The following is a 13386-nucleotide window of genomic DNA, read 5'->3' on the forward strand; positions in this document are numbered from 1 at the left end:
AAGGGTTGTAAGCTTGGGAGTGACTTGTGGGCATGACTTTCTTGAAGGGGGACTTCAGAAAAATCACTCTGGCTGTATTTGTATATAGGTTATCAAGTGGTTGCCTGCATGTAACAGAACCATGGCCTAAAATGGCTTAAACAAACTAACTGTATTGACTCATACAAAAGAAAAGCTAGAATGTAGGCTTCAGGTACAGTGTGATCTGGTCTATGGATCTATCTATCTTCAATTTGGCTTTCCTCAGGGGCACAAGCCCTGGAGGAGGGCATGGCAACCCACTCCGGTATACTTGCCTGGAGAATCCCACGGACAAAGGAACCTGGTGGGCTACAGTCCATAGGGTAGCAAAGAGTCAGACATGATTGGAGTGACTTAGCACGCACACACCCACGCAGGGGCATAAGATGTCTTCCCGAGAAACTGAGTTAAAAATACTTTCTTGGGACTTCCCTGGTGGTCCAGTGCCTAGAACTCTGTGCTCTTAATGCAGAGGGCCTGGGTTTGATCTGTGGTCAGGGAACTAGATCCCACATGCCACAACTAAGAGTTCACGTGCTGCAATTAAAGATCTCACACACTGCAACTAAGATCTGGCACAGCCAAATAAATAAATCATTAAAAAACCCCAAAACTTTCTCGTTCAGTCCAGTTGGAATAAAGAGAAGCTTCCTAGGACATACTTCTAAGAAATTCTTCCCTGTAAGACCCAAATTCCTGAGCCAAATTCTGCAAAGATTAGGGGAGTCATGACTGGACAAGAATAATCAGCTGCCTTAGCTCTTGGATCTAATACATGTGAGTGGTTTAGGGTATGGCTATTTACTATTGCTGACTCAAATGCCTTGAGACTTTCAGGGTTGGGGGGAGGACTTAAGACTCATGGGTCCTACCTTCCCTGCAATGTAAAATCTCCTATACAGGTCTCCATCCACACAGTGACTCCTGAGTCAATGCTGCCTGGACAGCCTATTCAGTAGACTAGTTGATCTACAACAGAGTGAGGCCTGCCAATCACATTTCTCTTCTGGAAAAACTAAAACCTGGAGTGGTCGAACAGTGGCCACAATGTGGATGGGCTGGGGTCACAAACATACAGAAAACTTTTGGGGTGAACCCAGGACTTAACAGAGAAAGTCTATGGGCAGGGAGAGAGCAGAGAGAAACAGGAGAGAAGGAGAGAGACAGAAGACAGCCAGAGCAGAAACGCAGGCTGCCTTCCCCCTTCTAGCGCCTCACTTTCAGCATCAGTCTGTACATCCCTCATCTTTTTTTTTTAAATACCTAAGGAAAAGCTGGGCTAGGTCCTCACAGCCCCAAGAACCCAAAGCAAAGCACTGCCCAAACCAAACACCAAGTGCCCAGCAGCTCTGAACTCACCTCTGACAAGCAAGGCAGCTCTTTCCTTTTCTGCACAATCACCCAGATGGCATCAGAGCCCAACAGGATCTTTCCACTCTGATGTGCCAAGAAAGGGGATCAGGAGAGGATGGAATCAATTTTCTTAACCATTATTACTGAGAGCTTTGCTGTTGCTCTGAAGACATTGTGGGGGTGGAGGGGGTGATGGCGAGTTTAAATCGATGTCGGGTCTCTCCCGGGAGCTCGTTGTGCAGACACCCAGTCATGACTGTTACCGGCAGGCCGTGTTGGGAGACGCACAGGCTGAGAACCTGGAATGCTCACAGACACACATTCCTGACACACAGCCCCAGATCTGGGCTCCTGGAAACTGGCCAGGGTGTCAGAAGTGCTTTTCATCAAATGTCACGACTGTAGGAAAAAAGGGAGAAGGAGAGAGCCCATCTCAGCTACCTGGTTTAAAAAAAAAAAAAAAAAAAAGAAAGAAAAAACCTTGTAAAAAGAAAGGAAATAGGGTTAGAAAAAGCTTCGGCAGGTTAACCCATCAGAGGCTGGCAAAAGATGCGTCTGATGAGCATCTTTTTATAGCAGTAAGCTGATGATATATGCATGTTTCATCAGAGTCACTTAATAAGAAATTTCCATCTCACTGTGGAGTCATCTAAACGAACTGCCAAGAACCCAGGGCTGCAACTGAGAGCCAAATTTGATTCTTGGCTGCAGAGTGGAACAGCTGGATGATCTAGGGCACTTACTTGCCCAATCTGATCCTCTCTCCTACTAGGAGAAAACAGGATAGTCTTAATGACTGAAGCATTTTCTATTCTGCAAAGTGCTTTTCTGTACATTATACCATTTGATCCTTGCAATAAATAAACGTTTCTTTATTAATTCAGCCAGCAAGTCTTTATTGAGCACAGAGATGGGCGCTGCAGTCAGCCAGGAGCAGAACACAACGTATTCCCTGCCCCCAGCAAGCTGAATCAAATCAGAAGGGCAAAGTCACCAACTATATAATCAGGAAAACCAACAGGGCACTGCAGGCAGTTGTCCCTGTGAAGACAAGAAGATGACTGTCGCCGCTCTTATATTTCTGAGGACTTGGACGCGGATGAAGCTACAAGCCACACTCCCAGTTGCCGAGTCTCAGAGGTCCATGTGAGAAGGTTCCTGTGGCCCGAGGATGCTGCCGCTGCCGAGAACAGCAGCTGATGTTGCTGTTCTAGGCAACACCTCTGCTCCTCTCATCCCATACGCTAAAGCATTTCGGGGAATGCCAAGAGCAGTGGATGCCCTGACATGCATCTCAGGAAGAGCAAAGCCCACAGATGCTTCCACGCAGGCCAGAAGGTTCACGTCCACCCACCCCCCTCCCCCAGAACCGAAACAAAAGCCAATTGGTTCAGGCGAGAGGTCTCAGGTCATGAAATACCCAAAACTTTTCTTGCAAACCCTGGAGGCCAGGAAATGCAGCCAGATGGCAGTGCCCTGGTGCAGACTGGCAGGACTTCTTGAAGAGTTCCTGCAGGTTTGTGTGGATGTTTTCTGTTTCGGCTCCTCTACACCCATTGCCTCTCTGGCCCTTTGTACATCTTGATTCCTCTTTTCCTTCCCTTTCTAGTAGAGAATCTTCTCACTTTCTCCCCTGCCCTGTTTAATCATTATCTTTTCTATGGCTCAAAATATCTCTCCTTTTCTCCTTCATGTCCCACTTTTCCAACGCCAAGACCACATTCCCTAGGGCAGGCCTTCCCCAGCTGTGCGCAGGGACCTGGTGCAGGAGAAGCCCACCATTGGCACAACACACTCGTATTGGGCACTCATCAATATGCTGGGTAGAGTTTTTAGTATTGGGCATATATGCATTCACTTAGTCATCACAGTGACCTTGTGGGACTGACCGAATTACGCCCATTTTCACAGATGGAGAAACTGAGGCACAGAGGTAGCGAGCTTAGAGATTCTGAAACTAGTCTAATTTCACACATCCAAGGAATGGCAGTGTGGGCTGGAACCAAGAATTTGGTCCTGTGGGTCCTGCTCTGGAGCATCCACTACATCTCTTTCTGATGTAGAGCTAAGCCTGTTCTCTCCGCTTTCATTGCAGAAGGCTGGCCTTTCGGGCTGGGGCCAGGGGGCACTGCAAGAATTAACTGACTCCCTAGGCCAAGCTGGGCCTTTTTCCTCGTTGCATTCCTCAGAAAAGTTGTGAGAAAGGAAAAGCCCCAATAAGGAGTTAAGAGCCGTAAAACTAGATTTTTTTCTTTTTTTTTTTTTTTTTCTTTTTTTGGTAGTGCCTCTTAAATCCTGTGTCTAGCACTTAGCCTGTAGGACTGGCATTCGGCTACAGTGCAAGATGCCAGCACCGTCCCACTTCCCTATAAAAGAGGAAGGGCCCAAATCCGCAAAGCTGACCCCGAAAGGGGGCCTGGTCCTGGCAGTCGGGCTGGCGAGAGAGCTCGCCCTGCTCTGGATCACGTCGCAGGCCCGGCGGGTGGGAGGGAAGAAACCGCGGCGGGCAGCAGGGCCAGGGCGGGGGGCCGGGCCGCGGTGGCCACTCCACGGCTCTCCTCTGGGCGCCCGCCCCGGGGCCTCACCCGCCGCCCCAGCCCCGCTCCCGCCATCCCTGCTTGCAGTCCCCACGCGACTCGCGCGCCCTTAGAGGAAGTAGGTGGTTTGGCCCCGCCGCCGGCAGGCGGATCGGCGCCTTCCCGCTACTGCGCACCCACGCGGGCTCTTCAGAGCGCCGCCGCCACTTCCGCGGGTCTGAGCCCGCGGCCCCCCCCAGGCCGCGCCTCCCCTGCCTTGCCAGCCCGCCGGCGGCGGCAGTCCCCGCAGATCCCCGCTCGGGGCGGCGATCCCGTCCCCGCGCCGCCTCCAGCGTCTCCCCCGCCGGGCCTCCGCCGAGCCGGCTGCAGTCCACGTGGCTCGGCGCTCTAGATTCGGCTCGCCGGCAGCCCGGAGCCCGGGGAAAACTGAGCCGAGGCCGGGTGGGAGGGGGGGCGGCCGCCGGGGGAGCGGGGGGCCGCGAGGGGCGGGCGCTGGGCGGAGGAAGGGGAGGGCCGCGCGCGGGAGAGGCACCCGCTCGGCTCCGGCGCGCCCCGGCTCCCGGCTCCCGGCCCCGGCCCCTCCCCTCCCCGGCCAGCCCGCCCGCCTCTCCCTCCCATTCCACCCGGGGGAAGGTGTTCCCGAGACCGCCCCCTGCTCACCCCGCCTCCCCGCTCCCCCGGCTCCAGCCTCCGCCGGCGGAGCTCCACTATGCCAGACAGTTTCGACACTTTGCAAAGACAAAGACCAGGGCGAGGAGGAAGAGGAGGACGGAGAGGAAGAGGAGGCGGAGAGAGAGGAGGCAGGGGCAATGTGAGCCGGGAACGGGGCGAGTGTTCGGGACACCCCCGTTTTTATTCTCCTCCGGATCGCCTCGTCCCGTACCCCCCAACCCCAGAGCCCCGGAAACTTCCGCGTGTCTCCGGCCGCGGTGAGTGAGCGCGCGGAGCCGGGGGTGCGCGGGGGGCTACATCCAACCGAGTTGGGGCTCGGGCAGTTTCGTGTGTGTTCTGCGAGTGGAGCGGGGTGATGGTCCGGACCCGAGGACAGAGGCGGTGGGGAAGGAGCTGGGAGTGTGTGACAGGGGCGTGGAAGTGGACTGAAGACCCCGGCGCCGTGAGGGAGGGGGGCACACGCAGGGAGCCCCGCTCCTTAGCAGCGGCGTCGCCGGGGTCTTTGGGAAAGCGAGGAGGTCGGAGCGGAGGGTCGGGCTCAAGGGTGTACAGCCGTTTCCAAAAGAGCTGCTGGGAGCTCTAGGGAGCCTACGCCGGGTCTGGGGCAGCGGTCCCCGGGCTGGCCCCAGTGACACTGCACACGGCGCGCGGAGCTGGCATCTCGCCGATCGGGGCCGCCGAAAGCGAAGTGGCCCGCGGGGTCGCCTGTGGGCCAAGACCCCACGAGGAGACGGGGCCGCGCGACCCTTTAGAGCGGAATCCGCGGTGCGGGGGCGCGCGGAGGCCGCCCAGTGACCCGAGTCGAGCGTCCAAATCCGCTGCGAGCAGGCGCGGATCCGGGAGGTGGCCATCGCCCCCGGGGACACCGCAGGCCCGCGTTGCTCCGGATACGGTGGAGAGGTTGGCACTCGGGGCAAGCCAGCTGGACGTGGCGTGTTGGGCAGGGAGGGACTGGGGTGGGCGAAGGGGAGCTTGACTGGGGTGGTGCCCGTGGCAACTCGAAACTCTGAGTCCGCCCGGGATCCCGTTAGGCGCCGCAACTGCCGCGAAATGACCCGACAAAAGTTAGCAACTTGGCTGCGCCTGGGGTGTGTGACCTGCGCGGGGCAGGGGCGGCTCCTTGGGCGGGCGCGGGAGTGGGCAGCAGTGCCACTGGGGCAGAGCGCCCAGATGGGGGCACAGCCTGGTTCGGAATCGGGACTGTGGCGCAACTTTGAGCTCCTTTTCTCACTAAGCGAGAGTGTGTTTGAGCTTGACCTTGCGGGAGGCAGCGCGGCTGAACTTGAGATGGGAACGGAGGCTGCTCCCTAGCTGGGCACAGTTATGCCCCAGGGCGCCTACGCTCTATCCTGTGGCTTGGTCTCCCGGGAAGGGTGTTGGGATCTTTTGGGCTCTGCTTGTCCGCCAGAGACCCGAGTCCCACCTCCCTCGCACGCGAAGGTCGCGGACAGAGCCTAGAGAGCGTGGGGCTCGGTGGGGGCGCTGGACCAGCGGACTAGAGTCCGCTCGCAAGTGTGCGCGTGGCTGGGGGCTGGGCGGGTCACTGCGTCTCGCCGGCTCTGCGTGTCCCGCAGAGGGAGACAGCCTTGACCCTGAGGGCAGTGACCTCCTGGCTGCGGCCCCGCATCGGTCATCCGCCTGGCTTTCACGTGCCCACCTCCGGGAACCCCTCGCCTCTGCCGGCCCATCCCCTTCCCGGGTCCCACGCCACGTGGATTTGCACCGAGATGTTTCCTCAGGGAGACAGCGAGCATCCACTCCCGCTCTGCGGCTGTGTGTGTTGGGCGAACGGTACTCGCCAGCTCCGAAAATAATGTCCGCTGGGGACTGGGTAGGTAGTCCAGCTGTCGCGTCTGGCACACAGTAGGTGCGAAAGGTCTGAAAAGGTCCCTTCCCGGGAAGGCGCTGGCGGAGGCCACGGTGTCTCTTCCCTCTTTCTCCCCATGTTTACTATTATTGAATTCGCATCCATCTGCCCTGTCCAGCGCTTTTGACTTCTAGACGTACCTTGCGCACCTCCTGCGCGCTAGACTCAAAGATGGGCTATTCCTAGAAGATGCTGGAGCGGCCATCAGGGTTTTTTGGTGTTTGGGTTTTTTTTTTTTTGTCCCTGGGGAGCTGCGCGACTGCGTTCCTCAGGTTCAGAAAAGGCAAAGTGCACTGCCCCCTGCGGACCACTATGGAAACTGCCGCTTGGCTATGGGGATGGGAAGGGGCGCCGGAGACTGGGTGACAGGGATCGCTCCCTGCACCTTCTAGCACCTTCCGTTACTGACCCCAAACATGGCCTGGCCTTTTTCTGCAATCCTGCAGGTAGCTGAAGAGACCAACCCGAATTCCCCACGTTAACTTGTCCCGATTTTGTGCCAAGTGGGGGTAAAGTGGGGTCATGGCTATTACCTTCCAGATATGTTACACTAAATATTATATGTAATTGGGTGAATGTGTGTGTATAAGTATATATACATACATATGTTTACACACTATTTTTGTATATATATTCATATGCCTTGACCTCAAGTCTGGGCATGAAAGGAATTTCATCCTATGAAAAATTTATTTTGTGGAATAAATAACAGAATAAGCAGTGGGGGAGCTGTCCCCTGCTTTGAAGAATCCCACGTGGGTGGGAATATGCTGTCCTGTGTTTTGCAAGGCCCGCATTTGCTCTCCAGGTCTGCCTCCCCGGCAAGGCCTGGGCCTGGGCCCCAGCAGAGTAGAGGAATTTCTCTAGGGGGTGCACATTCTGCTCCTCCAGGCTCTTATCAGCAGCGGCCTCTTGCTCACCTCATGACTGTTTCCACTTGGAGGCACAGGCCGGGCTCACCAGACCTGAGGTCCTGAAGTCCTAGCACCGGCTGTCCGGAGCTCTCTGTGCTCCAGTGTTGGTGGGCCGGGTCCATCTGCGGGCCTGGCGGGGAGGGTTCTGTGCAGGTGGGTGTCTGTCTCCTCTCTCCACCGCCAACCCCAGGAGTATCAGCTGGAGGCCAGCTGTCTGCAGCCCTGTGGGAGCCCCATAGAGGCCCCATAGGGGCCTCTTAATCTTCTGGTCAGTTAACCTTGCCTGGGTCTGTTGCTGACTCAGAGGATTTGTATCTGAACAGGCTTTGCCTTATAGGATCTAAACCTTAACCCTCCCCTGAAGTCCCCTCCCACACCATGAAAAACAGCCAAGAAAGCAAAAAATAAAATCCACTTAAAACCTTGCACGGCTTCCTGGTGAGTCCTCCGTGCATGTCTGCACACACCCTCACGGGCCGGTGAAAGAGCTGGCCTGGTCACTAAGAATTATTCTAGCATAAGGCTTCCATGCACTTTGTCCAGTTGTGGAACCCTCTGGATCCTGCCGCACTGACCCCCACCTCACCCCCGCCCTGGCCGAGCAGAGGATCTGGGTGCCCCTGCCCCGCCCTAATTTGGTTCCAGGAGCCCAGCCTCAGACCCCAGCCAGAGCCTGTGTTCTGGCCTCAGGGCCTTTGAGCAATGGCTTGACCACTTGGCACCCAGACAAATTCAGGCTCAGAGTCTCAGTTTCACTGTGGGAATGAGAGGCTCGGAGCTCTGCTGACATCACCTTGGGGCCCTCTGAGCCTTTTTCTTGTGAAGGCAGCCCCCCCTCCCCCGCCCTTTGCTTTTGCCTCCAGCTCCATCCTCAGAACCTTCCAAGCCTCCCTGGCATCACAGACAAGCCTCGCCCACCCCATGCCAACTGTGCACCTCCTGCTCTCCATCCTGGAGCCTTGAGCAGCACACCCTCATGGCAAAGTCGATCTTTTATGCCCAAGAGCCCCGCAGGGTCCTGCTTGGTATCAGAAATGGGGTTTTCTTATTTCTTTAAGTTTTGTTGTTGGATTATTTTTATTTCGGTTCAACCAGCATTTATTAGGAACTTATTGTGTCCCCGACACCATGCAAGGTGCTGGACGCGTGGTTGATCCTTGTCCCCTACATGCAGATGTGAAAGGTTACCCTCCGGTGGGGTTTGCACTAGAGTGGAAGTGTGCATGAGCTGAGGCAGGGTTTTGACAGAGAAGAAAGGATTCTTCTGCCTTGGGGGACCCACGGAAAGATTCATTGAGGATACAACCCATGAGTACCTTGGGGAGTTCTTCTAGGCATAAGTCAGACTGCTGGAGAGCAAAGGTATTTTCTTGAATGTATAGTTATTGTTGTTCAGTTGCTAAGTTATGTCCTACTCTTTGTGGCCTCATGGACTGTAGCCCGCCAGGCTCCTCCGTCCATAGGATTTCCCAGGCAAGAATACTGGAGTGGGTTGCCATTTCCTCCTCCAGGGGATCTTTCCAGCCCGGGGATTGAACCTGAGTCTCCCATGTCTCCTACTTGGCAGGTAGATTCCTTACCGCTGTGCCACCTGGGAAGCCCTGATACTCTGGATGTATGTGTGTATTTGAAGTCGCTCAGTCGTGTCCGACTCTTTGCGACCCCATGGACTGTAGCCCACCAGGCTCCTCCATCCATGGGATTTTCCAGGCAAGAATACTGGAGTGGGTTGCCATTTCCTTCTCCAGATACTTTGGATAGTTGATGTGAAAGATAAATGAGAGTCTCTCAACAAATGCTAGCTTTTATTCCTGAAAAGGTCTAGATCCAGACCTGTTGGTATAGAAGTGGGTTGTGTGTCGTCATGTCCTTTTAACCTATTCAATATTCAAGGAATACTATTTGAATATGCTTATATTAAAGATTTTTTTCCCTTCCAAAAATACCTGAGGATGTTTGGACCATTTCATCTGCTTCTATGTGTATGTATACACATATATTTTTTCTTCTCTAAGATACATATAAGCTATCTAATTTGGCCTGATTCTGGAACCCATATGAGATTATAAAGTACAAACTGAAAATTATTTATAGTCTTTCAGAGTTGAGAAGAAAACGTTAGTTCCAAATTATGTGGAAGAATAAAAAAAAAAAGAAGAAGTTGCAAATGACTTTTGGAAAGTCCCTGTTTGGGTGTACAAAGAAAATACATTCTCCGAATTTCACTAGATACCTTAAAAAAAAATCAAACCAATATCGATATCATTGTAATAGATTGTGCTGCATTAAATATACATCCATTTGAATCCACATGGAACCAACAGACCAGAGTGGCTAAAAATTCCCTTCATGCATATTTACTTAGCAGAGTGCTCTTGAGAAAAACCCAACCGAGAAACACAACCAAAGCAAACCTGGCTACTTCTCTGAGAGGGTGGAATGACTCCAAAAGATCATTTCATGTTCAAAAAGCCTAAAACAACTCTGCATGAAAGATGAAAATCCTTCTAATTGGGCATTTACCTTTTCAGAAATAAAAGGCTCAGTAGAAAGAAAAGAAAATGAAAAAAAAAAAAAACCCTTCAAAAAACCTTTTTCCTTGGAAGACCAGACTGGAGCCCAAAATAAATCCCCTGAATTGGCCAAATCATGAAGAGCTGCATTCTCCCTCCCCACCCCTGGTCTAGCTCAGAGAATTGCCAGTGCTCTGAAAGCAAACACTCCCTGAAATGCCCACCTCTGCATGCCAACATCTGCAGCTCTGACCTTGTGTGGACCTCAGTCCATCTCCTGTGTGTGCTCCACTGTGACGCGGGTCCTCCCCATTTTATGGATGTAGTGACTTACTCAAGGTCACACGGTCTTGCTCTCATTCAGATCTTCCGTGTGCCTGGAGCTACCCTCATGGGAAGTCGGTGACTCCTGGGCAAAGGAATAAGCCCACACATCCATCCACCTCTAATCCCCATCGTACATTTTCCTCTGCTCACTCTCTGGAACCCCCACCTTCACCCTTTCCACCCTGAACTGTACAGATGAGGAAGCTGAAGATCAGTCAGGTGACCAAGTTCGTGGAAATGACCTCCAACCTTGGTGGGGCCACCTCCCTGCATCCTGGCCTTTGCTGTCTCCACCTCAATGCCGGCTCCCTCTATCTGCTCGGCTAAGTCTGAGAACAATGACAGAAAATCCCATAAGTTGAATCTGAGCATCTTTATTAGATCTTACAGTCAACTTAGGGAACCAAAACTTCATCTTCATACAACACAATATGACACAGCCCTACATAGCACAGCACCCGTAACAACCACAACTGCCATTCACAGTTCATGCAAAGAGTGTATGAATGCACTGGAACGGAAACAGACTGAGCTGAGAGCCAGCTTTAGTATTATCAGGAAGCCAGAGAGCGCCATCCCAAGGGAAGCCTTAAGGGAGGGGTCAAAGTGGGGTCTGCTGGTGAGACTCAGGTAGGCAGATGACAGTGGAACCTCCAGAACGGAGCTCTCAACCACTAACTCAGGCGTGTCACTAGATAATTTCCCTACTGTTCAGTTATTTTGTCCATAAATAATTTTCTCTCAGGAGATAGAGTCAGCTAGCGAGTGCATAGAGTCACAATCATAGAACAATAACATGAACAGAGTTTAGAAGAAAGCCTATGGAAGAGAAGATGCCTGCAGACAGTCTGGGAACAGGGAAGCTTGCCTGCACATTTTAGAGGGTGGGCTCCTATGGCCTCCTGATACTTTGGCCTCCTGATGTGAAGAACCAACTCTTTGGAAAAGACCCCGATGCTGGGAAAGATTGAAGGCAGGAGGAGACGGGGACAACAGAGGATGAGATGGTTGGATGGCATCACCAACTCAATGAGCATGAATTTGAGCAAACGCTGGGAGACAGTGAAGGACAGGGAAGCCTGGCATGCTGCAGTCCATGGGGTCGCAAAGAGTCAGACACAACTTGGCGACTGAACACGACATGACATGAGTGGGCTTCCCAGGTGGTGCTAGTGGTAAAGAACTGCCTGCCAACGCAGGCCGCAGAAGAGATGCGGGTTTGATCCCTGGGTCAGGAAGAGCCCCTGGAGAATCCCATGGACTTCAGAGCCTGGTGGGCTGCAGTCCATAGGATAGCAAAGAGTCGGACACGACTGAAGTGACTTAGCACACACGTGGTCTGGTTGGAGTCTCTGATCTTGCACATGGATCCCAGCACTGCTGACTGCAAGCTCTCATCCTTTGCTCTTCTGCATAAATTGAATTCAGAGAGCCCACACAGTGCCCAGGGGTTGAAGAAGGACTGGGCAGGAAGGCTTGGTATGAAGTTTGTCACCAGGCATGTAGACCTACCCAAGTTCCTAGACAGTTGTCTCTCGGGCAGTCTGCTGCAAGAAAAAAGAACAGTAGACAGCTATTGCGACACTAAAAGCTTCCCCTTTTTATATATTTATTTTTTTAATTTTTACAATGTTGTGTTGGTTTCTGCCATACAACAACACAAATAAACCATAATCATACATATATCCGCTCCTTCTTGAGCCTCCCTCCCCTCCCTGCATCCCACCCCTTAGGTCATCACAGGGTGCCAGGCTGGGCTCCCTGTGTTATATAGCACCTTCTCACCAGCTGTCCGCTTTACACATGATAGTGTATGTATGTTGATGCTACTTTCTCCACTTGCCCCACTGTCCTCGTCCCCCTGCTGTGTCGACAAGTCCCTTCTCCACACCTGCGTCTCCATTCCTGCCCTGCAAATAGGTTCATCAGGACCATTTTCCTAGATTCCATATAGGTGCATTCACACACGGTGTTTGTTTTCCTGTTTCTGACTTACTTCACACTAATAACACCTTCACAATGGAGAAAGTGTTTGCTGTTCTTCTTCCTTGAAAACACCGTTAATCCTACCACCTGGTGGAGAGTTTGATGAATCAAAACTGTTGGTTTGAACCATTAGCTGCCACCAACAAGAATGTCTTAGTGGGGGGTATTCCTGGTTGTTTCTGAAGCATATTCTTGGCGAAAAAAAGGAAATTAAAATGAAAAGGAGATATTAGAACATAGCGAGGCTGTGCACCACTGCCTAAGGGTAATTTCAGATGAAAAACACACCTCTCAGAATGGTTTGAAAAATCGGTTCCAGCATAAGGGCAGCTTCTATTTTCTGTCTGTAATCTATGACAGGGAACAAACTGAGCTACACAAAAGTCCATCATGAACTACAGGATTATAGAAATTAAACTGATGTCTTCGCTGCAGAAAGTCGGGGGAGCCCTTCCAGGGCCCGAGAGTGGGCTCTTGTCTAATGCTTGGAAATGAATTGTCCGAGGAGACACAGGTACTGACAAAGCAAGAGACTTTATTGGAAAGGGGTGCCCGGGCAGAGAGCAGGAGGGTAAGGGGACCCAGGAGAACTGTTCTGACATGTGGCTCACAGTCTGGGGTTTTATAGTCATGGGGTTAGTTTCCAGGTTGTCTCTGGCCAATCACTCTGACTCACAGTCTTTCCTGGTGGTGCACGCATTGCTCAGCCAATATGGATGCTGGCAAGAAGGATTCTGGGAGGTGGAAGGACACATGGGGTCTCCTTTTGATCTTTCCTGAATTCTTCCTGTTGGTGGTGGCTTATTAGTTCATGTTCCTTACCACGACCTCCAGTTGTAAAATAACTCACGCAAATGGTTACTGTGATGTCTGGCCAGGGTGAGGGGTTTCAGTCAGCGTGTTTCCCCTAACATGTCCACAATGCCAAACATCCAAACAAGGAGAAAAGATGTGATGGTCCTGGAGGCATTTTGGAATATCGAAATACTCCTGTGTCCTTGGGAGCCTGCCTCTGGGATGGAGTGAAGGGGCTTCTCTTTTTCTCTGAACATAAGCTGTGTTGTGCGTGAGTCGATTGAATGATAATGTTACAAAGGTTGTACCTTTAAAGAGCATGGAATCAGAAGGAATTGTCAAATCTGAACATTTGCAACGATCCTTAGCAGTGCCCTTGTTCAACCTTCCTCTACTCCCAG

General features: G+C 52.5%; 1 protein-coding gene across 4 annotated transcripts in view; it reads left to right on the forward strand.

The window, feature by feature from the left end:
- The first annotated feature begins 4573 nt into the window (after window positions 1-4573).
- ST3GAL1 (ST3 beta-galactoside alpha-2,3-sialyltransferase 1) overlaps window positions 4574-13386 on the forward strand; it is an 89607-nt gene continuing 80794 nt past the window's right edge. For all 4 annotated transcript variants that reach the window (XM_043879169.1, XM_043879170.1, XM_043879174.1 and 1 more), the window contains exon 1: window positions 4574-4840. The gene's annotated coding sequence lies outside the window, so the exon portion shown is untranslated. The remainder of the gene's footprint in view (window positions 4841-13386) is intronic.

The sequence above is a fragment of the Cervus elaphus genome, chromosome 21, assembly GCF_910594005.1.
Source record: "Cervus elaphus chromosome 21, mCerEla1.1, whole genome shotgun sequence".
Taxonomy (NCBI): domain Eukaryota; kingdom Metazoa; phylum Chordata; class Mammalia; order Artiodactyla; family Cervidae; genus Cervus; species Cervus elaphus.